At 35.6% G+C, this 10,996-nt stretch overlaps 1 long non-coding RNA gene across 1 annotated transcript; it reads right to left on the bottom strand.

Annotated features, from left to right (window-relative positions):
* Positions 1-307: 307 nt before the first annotated feature.
* Positions 308-4,648, bottom strand: LOC147076372 (uncharacterized). The gene is made up of 3 exons (XR_015069603.1): positions 4,434-4,648; positions 2,635-2,790; positions 308-1,893 (listed from the first exon to the last, which is right to left on the bottom strand). It is a non-coding gene; the product is annotated as an uncharacterized LOC147076372 (long non-coding RNA).
* Positions 4,649-10,996: the final 6,348 nt, after the last annotated feature.

The raw sequence follows: 10,996 nt of genomic DNA, 5'->3' as shown, positions 1-10,996 counted from the left end.
CGCTGCAGGGTGAGGGAGGGCCAGCCATGACGACGGAACCCTTGAGGCTGTGCCACAAGGGTCCGAAATGTTGCATTCTTTCGCGCCATCCGGAACACATGTCCCAGCCACGTACGTATAAGTGTACGAGCACTTAAGGCTATACTTTAGCTGAAGCATGTTCTAAAAACTTTAATTATGACTTAATTTTGTGATAATACGTAGGTATAAACCACTAACCTATTGATATGGAAAGGTTTATGTCTGAGGGTTTGTTTTGACTTCAATTAAAACCAGATTAGGGGAAATTAAATAGTACCTATATTTTGCTTTTGGATCAAAGTGAAATTCTCTTTTCATGTGAATGCTTATTAATAATTCATTTTATATTTTGTATACATACATATTTATTTTATTTTTGCATTCTGATTCATCATCATCATCAGCCGGGGTCAATCCACTGCTGGATGAAGGCCTCCCGAAGCTTCTTCCAACTCTCTCGATCCTGTATCGTTCGCTGCCACGTATTTCCGCCGAACTTTACCAGTTCGTCAAACCAGCGGCTTTTAGGGCGACCCTGTTGTCGTTTTGTGCCCCTTGGGTACCACTGGATCGCGAGCAATGTACCCCGTTTTTCTGTTTAATGTGTCTTGTCTAATCTGTTTATTTTAATTAATTGTATTATTGATAATTATACATCATATAAATGAAGATGGTTTTTCAGTGGGTCATCTTGTGTGCTTTCAATTTGCTAGATTTTCTACACGCGAAATTACATTCATTGCATTTAAATGGTTTTTCACCAGTATGAATCATTTTGTGTGATTTCATGTTGCTAGATTTTCGACAAGCGTAATTACAAACTTCGCATTTAAATGGTTTCTCACCAGAATGAGTCATTTTGTGCGACTTCAAAGCATATGGTGTTATACAACAAAAATTGCATTCATCACATTTAAATGGCTTTTCACCGGAATGAGTCATTTTGTGTAATTTAATTTTACTGGATTTCGTACAGGAGAATTCGCATTCATCACATTTTAATGGTTTCTCACCAGTATGAGTCATTTTGTGTGATTTGATGCGACTAAATGATATACAAGAGTAATTACATTCATTACATTTGAATGGTTTTTCACCAGAATGACTCATTTTGTGTAATTTTAACTGACCAGACGTTATACACGAATAATCACATTCGTCACATTTAAATGGCTTTTCCCCAGAATGGGTCATTTTGTGTAAATTTATTGATTTAGACGATGTGCATGAGTAATTACATTCAGTGCATTTAAAAGGCTTTTCGACAAAATGATTCATTTTATGTAATTTCATATAATCAGATCGTTTACATGTGAAATTACATTCATTACATTTAAATGACTTTTCCCGAGCGTGAGTCATTTTGTGTAATTTTAAGTTACCAGACTGTATGCATGAAAAATTGCATTCATCACACTTAAAAGGCCTTTCGCCAGAATGAGTCATTTTGTGTAATTTTAGCTTTCCAGGGCTAATGAAAGAATGATAACATTCATCACATTTAAACGGTCTCACAATAGAATGTGTATTTTTAACGGTTACTTTATTATGTAACGCTTTGTGAAGCTTAAGTGCGTCTAACGATGCATAAAAATTAAAACATAGACCACACACAAAATTTTCCTTATGAAAAGACTTTTTTTCTAACTTTATAACAGCTACAAGTAACTCTGGGTTTTTGAATTTAGAATGCATCATATTAAGTTTATCAGTGCAACTGATGGGATCAACAATTGAGCTATCACCAGTTTCGTCTAGTTCTTTTTTAATGTCATGTTCATCAATTTGTATAGCATCACAAGGTGCTTTTGACAGACTCGACGGTGATTTTCGAGTCGCATTGGTCGCCAATTCAGTGCCTCCAGCAAAAGACTAGAAAGACAAGAAACACAAATAATTGAAACACAAGTAAAAAAAATATATTAAAGAAATAGTGAAGCATTAATACTACTTAGGAAAGCAAATTACAGGAGCAGAACCAAAGAATAATAATTATAACAACCGTCTGTCCTGATTGCATCAAAATCAAGAGAGAAATGGTTTTTAAGAATTCTATATACAAAATGATGATGTTATATATACCATTCACAGAACATTGCACACATTTTGTTGCACATTGTTTTGTTACACATTGCCATACGTTTCGGTCCACCAATTCTAAAACTGTCTGCCAGAATTACCACAACTAGCTCCACCACGTTTTCGTTATTTGGTGCAGCTATTTTTTGTTGGTAGAAAGGAAATTGTTTATTAATGCATAAATTATTTTGATTCTTTACGCACAAATTGACACCAGAATTGCTCCCATCAGATGAGGCATTATCTCGCTACAGTTGTCTCAAGCATTGTAAATCGATCAAAATTAGAGGTTCGCGGCACGGCATCCCCCGCTGCCTGATGTGGTTAGTGCGATTATATTATATATGGCACATAAAGCCCAAGGACCGACGTATGCAATTATAGATTTACATTAAACGTAGGTAATGCTTATTCTTGAAATACTTGAAACACTTGTTTGCTATTTTTTTTATACAATGTGATCTATCATTATTATTATTATAGGTATTTTTGTCTCCTCAAACGCGTGCCATACAAAATCATACAAATGCATACCTGCTTTGCTGGTTTGCTTATGGAATTTGAACAGCTTGGCTGTGGATCTTCATAATCAATAATTGGGCGTACTGTGTCTCCAATCAATTCTGTCTTGATGTGAATTGGGTGAAAGTCAGTTTCACATTTTATTACAGTCATGTGTTTTGATGGGTTCTGAAAAAGACAAATAAATCATGACAAATAAGTTACGCGAATATTATTTACTATACTAAATATAATGTTATTTAACATTAAAATGACTATTAACCAGTGGCGAAGGGTGGAGGTAGGCTATTACGATTCACAAAACATAGTGCACACCAAACTTCGTCAGTCTTTCATTTAACTAGGACTATAATTTACAGCTGATGGTGGTGGTTAGTTTTCAAAATTCAATTAAACCCTGCGAAAACCATGCCATAATAGATGATAGTCAAAAAATACTCGTTTATCTATAAAATATCTAAAATTATGCCATTAAATCATAAATATCTTGGATATTTTATAGATGTAATAATATTTTGTTATATATTGTAGTTTGGTTTCGGTAGGGTTCAATGAATTAAAATAATTGAACCAACAATATGTGTAAAATGAATTCTTAATCCAAGCAAAATCAATAAGTATGAATGAAAAATGTGCACAGTTTTATCGTATCGCCCAAAGTATACCAAAACTATTATGGTTTGGTTTAGGCAAGGTTTAATTAATTTTTAAATACGACCCAACACCATATGTAAATTGTTGTCTTAGTTCATTAAAAATAAATACGTATAAAGTTTAATGTGCACTATTTATGTCAGATCTTAACAGCCTACCTCCACCCTTCGCTACTGCTATTAACACCATTTAAATTCTTGTCTGTCAAAATTTTCACGGCACCGGGGGGGGGGGTCTTGTGGTGTTATTAAACAAGTCTATAAAGAATATGGGTGCTAAATTCTAGTAATACGTAAACAATGACAAGATAAAAAGAACTTTTTATATACCACGTTTTTAAATTTTCTATTGAATCATATAAACTTGACAATTCTATGTATTAATAAATACTTTTTTTTGTACTGATAGAAATACTGAATAAATATAGAATACTGAAATGTCATTTTGACATTTCATATTGATTTCCATAGTAACGAACGTATATATTAATAATTAAATATTAATAATTTAGTTGCTAGGACCCCCATAGCAACCAATAATAGTGTTTTACTTTTTACGAATTTTTTCCGAAATAACTTGCCATACAAAACAGAATTTACTGAAAATGAATTCAATTCTGATTAAAGATGGCTAAAAGTATTAGAAGAATCGTCGTCTTCTGATATATTGTACAAGTTTCAAATGTCTAGCTAGTCGGGAAGTTAGTTAAAATTCTTCAATCGTCCAATACAAAGTAAAAATTTGTACTGGACAAACAATAATACGAGCTAATGCGTCAATGACATTGAGCTACTTTACAAGCTGTTTGTTGGCGAATTTAAAAAAGGGCGATTCAGCTACTGCGATTGTGATTATGACACACAAAAATTTCCATTCGCTGATAAGCTAGCGACTATTTTGACAGACCGTAGTTCGTTTTTTTACCGGGAGGTCGCTACTACGCTCTACTGCGCAGACGCAGTAGGCCCACACGCCGGCGTGTAGCGTGTAAAGTTGACCGGCTTTCAACTTTTCTCAGTAGATTGTTCACAATCAGCTTGTTAGCTTGTTCGATGATGACACTGGGCGACTTTACATCAGATTGTAAATTCGCCAATAAACAGCTCGTAAAGAAGCTCAATGTAATTGACGCTTAAAATAGGTTTTGAAAAACTAACCTCATGACGATATGCATCGTCAATATTTTCTTGTTTTATATATGTGTTGGCGTCAAGGCCGTTGGGATTGATTAATGGCACGTCAAACCAATGCTGCTCCTCTGCATCAGGTTCAAATCCTTCAGGTTCCCGTTTCACTTCCATTTTTCGTATTTATTCGTAAATGTATCTGGGAATAGCGTGGTTCGCAAGACAATAATTGGAAATCGACGGACGTGACAATAGACTAATCACCATAGACAAAAGTTGCTAAAATTTAGGGTTGGGGAAAAATTATTGTAAATTTCAAACCGATACATCGTTACTATTCTTCCAAATTCAAACATGCAAGTTTATTTATTTTACATTTTTCAATAACATGACAAATTATAAATTCAAAGGGTTACGACATGACAAAAAAGTCAACAATATTGAAAGAAAAATACAGGGCACAAAATATGATTAAAATAAAGTAATTAAAATCAAAGTAGGTACATGTAAGCACACAGAATAAACTAGATTGACAAACCATATAAAATCAAATAAAAAAACGTCTACCTGAATTACTCACCCATGGCTCCCACAAGGGGGGGGGGGCTGACAGGGCTCTAGCGTGGGGGCCCGGACTCAGGAAGGGCCCGGCGTGACGAGTCGACCGATAAGTGAGATGAACACAGACCACAAATTTGCTCTAATAGTAAAAAAAAAGTCGCCTGCGGGTTATTGTAGTTCAATAATTATTAATAATTAAAATATTTGATTGTACGATGCAATTTTTAACTGTGTGATTATGATTGTGATGTGTATTTTTAAACGATACTCGACAACTCCATAATTCAAATGGATGTACATATTATTAAAAATACAAAAAATCGCTAAAAATACACATTAATTTTACCGCGTACACCATGGAAAATGCTACTGTAGCGCGTCACACTGCCTTTACCCTTTGCGATAGGTAGGGGGGCCCACCAAACATCCTAGCCTGGGGGCCCGCTTCAGGATGTGGGGGGCATGAACTCACCTCATGTAAACGGAATATAATATTATCAATATCCAAAGTGATTTGATTAAACATAGTTTCTCTCCCAATTGGCATTACTAATAGCAGGTTAGTTCTTCACCTTTTAAGAACAAAAATAACTATCTATGCTAAGTATGCTCCTGATTTTAAAGATAATAATTATTTTCAGAGATACACATTGAATCAACACTACCAAGAATGGCAAAGTTTTCAAAACTATGTAGGTACAATCATAGACAATCTTAACACTAAAATAATTATTATATTATAACAAGTATGTAGGTAAATACAAAGTCCAAAATTATTCACAGAAAAACAAAAATTCTTCTTTACAAAACTGTCATAATAATTGAATATGTGTATTAATTAAGGCGCTAAGTACCAAAAAAATAAAAACTGACACTTTTATAGAAAAATTTTATACATACCAACACCAATAACTTCAACTATAATAGTCTAAGTGCCTCAAGCAAGTCAAAAAAAATACAGCAAAATAATTAAACCTGTCGATGTTGTAAGTCCGTTGGCGTGTTTTATTTTTAATGGTGTAAGTAGAGATATGGATACCAAAAATGGTCATTCGACCATGGATACGGTACGAGGTGGGTATGAAAGAATATGCAATATTCAGTGTCAAAGACTGGGTGGGTGCCACGGTGGATCTCGGATGGTGGAGGACACCTTGATTCAAATAAACCCGTATCGCCATTGAAAGAAGAATAAAAAATAACATGATTCTACTGAATTATTATAAGCCCGATACCATGGTAAACTGCCATGAGTTTGGTCATTTTGTTATGTAAACTCCAAACTACATAATTGGAAGTGAGTCAACCTTATCGTTTAACCTTCGACTCTGGCTGAAAACTATTCATTCTTTTACTAATTTGTCAGGTTCATACTTGTTGAATAAATTTTGGTTTGTTTCATCATCACAGGATCTTACAGGTCCAGACATGTAAAAATCATGCGCCCATAGTATAACATACCTTTCAATCACGTTATCACCGGCCTTCTTCGCGCTTAGGCGGGGATGGCAGACTGTGATAATGTCATGGCCAAAGAAGCGGGGGTGGGAGACAGAAACGTACGGTGTATGGTGTTGAGGCTGGTATATTTTAAGTCGTTGAAACAGGGTATTGCCGTTGGCGGTCGGTTGGTAATTGGCGATTTGGCGGGCTGCAAACGTGGTGTCGCGGCTGGGCTGCTGATGCTTGGCATCCAAGGCGAGAGTCAGTGCTTGCGGCTTTGCGATGCAGTCTTTTTGGCGGGAAATGCTGGCTGGGCTGTCCGGAATGCTTTTAGCTTAGGATGCTTGCTTGGCGCCGACGCGGTATTTTTGGCTCGAGAAGTGGAGATGCTGGCTTGGCTTCGTGTCCGAGGCGATGCTAGCTGTCCGGCGTCCAATTGAAGAGAGTGATTTTTCGGTCGATGCTGTTCGATCGGCATCAGAGGCAAGAGAAGATTTTCGCACGCATCCAACCGTCAGATTGCCGGCGTCATTGCGCTCTCTGTTTTACTGGCGGATTGACTAGTGGCGGTGCGAGCGACCGTTTTCGACAGGCCGCGTCTGTGTTTTGGCGGGAGCGTGGATGAATTCGAATTTTTGAGGAGGCGGGCTCTGCTCGGCCGAGGGTTGCGAGAACCGCAAAGAGTGGACGTAGGCTGTGGTGTTATGGGAAAGTTGATGGTTCGGTCTGCCCTTTGAGGTGGTCCCCTGTGAGAGACCTTCATCCGGTATCAACGTCACTCTTCGGCTGGACTTTAAACTAGTAACACTCATAATATTGTAATATTCAATGTTTACCTACATAATGTTAAACTGGACTTTTTGATGGTTACAATAGCTATAACTCACCTTAATCTTTAACACTGTTATCCCAACTTACACGAATAACAGGCACCAGCTAGCTCAGGGTATCAGGTTCTCACTCTATCTCTCTGGTGAGTCCAATCCGTTCCGACGGTGACATGCATCACATTATCGCAATGGCTGATTGCGAGTTGTAAAATGATTTCAAAAGGGCTCTAACAATTCTTTACTTGTTAAGAATGAACATAAGAAAGGAAACAATTAAATTAAATAAAACACTGTGATCTCTTAACGTCACTGTATTATGACATGAATATTAAATGGCAGGGTGACACAGTGAGAAATTTACAACAAACATACAAATACAGTTACGCCTCTACAATTTAACACTGTGGCAATGTACATCCGCATGTGAAAACCTAAAGATACTATACAAATAAAGAAATGATAATATTTACGAGCCACGCGCCGGTTAGACCGCACCACCTATACGCTCGGGAGTCCAAACTAGTAAGACCGAAGGCAAAAGTCCGTTCCCCTTCCACACACTTTCGTATCCCGAACGCTGACTAGACTGCGCTGGGTTGAGAGTTTCACACGTTTCCCGCCTGATGTTCTCGGAATGCCAATGCAAGCATTGAAAGTTGCCAACAAAATAAAACTTGTACGCTGATTAAAATTAGAACTTAACCCTTAGGAACGTCTGCAACGTTACAATAAGTATAAAATTATTTTGTGATTATTATGTTATAAAGAAAGTAGACGATATTTAAAATAGTATCGCTTAATTAATATATATAAAATAATAGTCGCTGCTATAAATGGGAATGAAGTGCTGAGTTCAGACCAATCTCTGAGGTTTTTGAACCAAGAAGTTATTTTTCTACAGCGACCTCACTTTCCCTTAAACAATAAGATGCGGATGTTGATATCTCTCGAGATGCCGCATGGTGTTTTGAAAGCATGCCAACCTTCATATTTTTATTTATTTGGTCTTTTTCATCCTCGACTATTCGACGTCCTAAAGTATACTACAAAAAACTAAATCGATAAAATAGCTCCTCGGTTATCGGCATTAGCAGGATGGCTACGAATTGCTGAAGACAAGATATAGGAGTTTTGGAATGTCTTCTACATTAATGTCCGCTTAGAATGTGATCAGCGACCTTTTTAGCGGATGATTAATGATTCTAGTCTTCTGAGAGATGAACTTTTATACACAATTATAGGGATTCACTACCTTGACACAGATGTCGCTAGTCTGATTTCTGAAAATAATGAGTTGTGCCTATGCAGGAGTTAAAATGATTATACAATGTACTGACAGTTATGAGAGATTGTAGGTGTAATACCGTTTACTCTTGACTACAAATATAAATATTGTTGAATTTAACTGACATCTCTGTGTCTAGCGAGGATACCCACTCGATTGTAAAATGTTTCTACTACTCACGGATAGATGGTGATATATTGTGTATGATTCACTAATTTGAGAATTAAATATTTATTATCTATTGTCGGGCCGTCATATAAATAGAAAATGTATTGATTGACCATATGAAGTGAAAGTATCAATAATATAATAGGTATATTATAATATTTCCAACAACTAACAATTGGCTGGCTCAGGAACACACATGACTAACCCACATTTCTTAAATATATAGTTTTTTCCTTCCAAATTACTTGGACATCAACAATTTATCCGTGCCAGACACGACTAAGCCATAGTACGAATTCAGTACAACACTAGCATCTATAAGTTGTTCTGGCAACTACGATTTTTTCTTTTATTAAAACAAAAAACGACTAACCAACATTCAAAATGGCAAACAGTAACAGCTGTGATTCGACTTTGTCCGGTTATTTTGGTGATAATAGTGAAGATGGTGGAAATTTTATACCAGAACCTTCAACATCGTCCAAGGAAGGTAATATTTTATATTCATTTCATCATTCAATTCTTTAAATTCTTTGATTTAATAATATTTTTTAGCTTTCATATCACCATGTTGGATAGTCACTTTTGCTTTACAACATTTTTTTTTAAATTTTGCAATGATGTTTGGTCATTTTAATGTTTTATTTCCATGTGAACCACAACCTGACAAGGCTGTGAATTCCATTTTCATCATCTTGGAAAAGGCAAAGACGTCCTCACACTCATAAGAAAAACATAACAAAAGAAAAATTGATGAGTGACTCAATGACTAACCCACATCATTTCATTAAAATTTAAAATACGCCAAAAAAAGTTAGTGACTAATGTTTTATAAATTTTATATACCTATCTGTATTTGTTAAAAATACATATAAAAAATTGTGTGGTTATTACACACGTATATCAATAGATTGCGTTGTTGTGTCATCAATGGAGATTTAAAAAACAAGTTCTTCCTTAAACCCCTATTATCTCAGAATCACTTTAAAGTGGGATAGTCATGCCTGGTCCTGAGCCAGCCAATTTTCCTCACCATCCTGCCAGATGAATAATTTCTACACATTTATTGGTAGGTATTTATATTATATTATTATAATATGATCTGTAATATTAATCGTTAAAACAATAATTAGATTTTTTTTTGGTTAATATTTACGCTAATGGTGGCCGAGCAGTTTGCATCAGGACCCGGGTTCAAATTACCGTGTCCGGAAACTTGTACGTATGCAGTTTGCCATATCACACTTCACAGTGAAAATAAATGTTGTATCGGAAATATCGCCCAGTGAGCGTAAAACCAAGGCATCTGCAAAAGACATATTTTGGATATATTAGGGTCCAAAAGTGAAGTCTTCGTTTTGTTAGGAGAAATAGAGTTTCTAAAAAAAAACCATAATATTTGGTTTATATCTACATTATATTGCATGTTCTTTTAGTTACTTCACTTTTACATTATCAAGTTCACGACTTTTGCAGTTGTTTTGCATTTAATCTCGATATTGAAAATTTGCAGATGCCTTGGTTTTACACTCACGGTGCGATATATATGGCCGTATATTAAAAACCGTCCAACCTCTTTGGGTCGTATAGTACAGACATAAAATTCATATCTAAATAAAACACGGTTCTTGTCGGTTTACACTTTACAGGAAGCCAGCAGCAAATTTATAATAGCTGATATACTGGATTATTTGTGAGGTTGAGTTTTCATTATTGATTTCATGAATTTTGCCAAAATCAGCTATGAAAATTGAATTAATGTTCTAATCTAATAAAATTAGTGACTGTATCGTATACGGTCATTTCTCTTTCTGATAAAAAAGATCACAGCGAACTGTGCCACTGTGAAATGTTTTACGTATAATTTACATGTAACCTCAAATTACAGGTCTGGCAAAAGTTCACAAGCTGTGTCTGGATCCAAAGTATGGACAATCAATAACATCCATTTCTCATAAAAACAAATTCTGTTAATACAACCTCCATTCTGTGGAGGCCCATATGACCCTCTTAGGATTGAACATGGTGAAGTAGTTGTGGTAAGTAATAGGATTATAAAATAAATCTGGTTGTTGGGATTTTCAAAAGCTTTATTTTCTATAAAAATACAAAAATTAGGAAACAAAATAGTTGAATAATAGGTTATAATAATAATTTCACTGTACACTGTCAATTATTTCTTCCATAGTTAGTATCATCAAAAGCCTAGGACGATTTGACGCTGGGACAACTGGGCGCCAAGCAATCAATATGTAAGTTCCAATAACAGAGTTCTTTTATTTTTTATATAAAGCCTCAGGCATGAT

This window comes from Rhyacophila brunnea, unplaced genomic scaffold, assembly GCF_057557595.1.
Source record: "Rhyacophila brunnea isolate RB1 unplaced genomic scaffold, BYU_Rbru_1.0 scaffold_13, whole genome shotgun sequence".
NCBI lineage: Eukaryota > Metazoa > Arthropoda > Insecta > Trichoptera > Rhyacophilidae > Rhyacophila > Rhyacophila brunnea.
The sequence above is the reverse complement of the archived record's forward strand: the minus strand, read 5'-3'. Positions and strand labels throughout refer to the sequence as shown.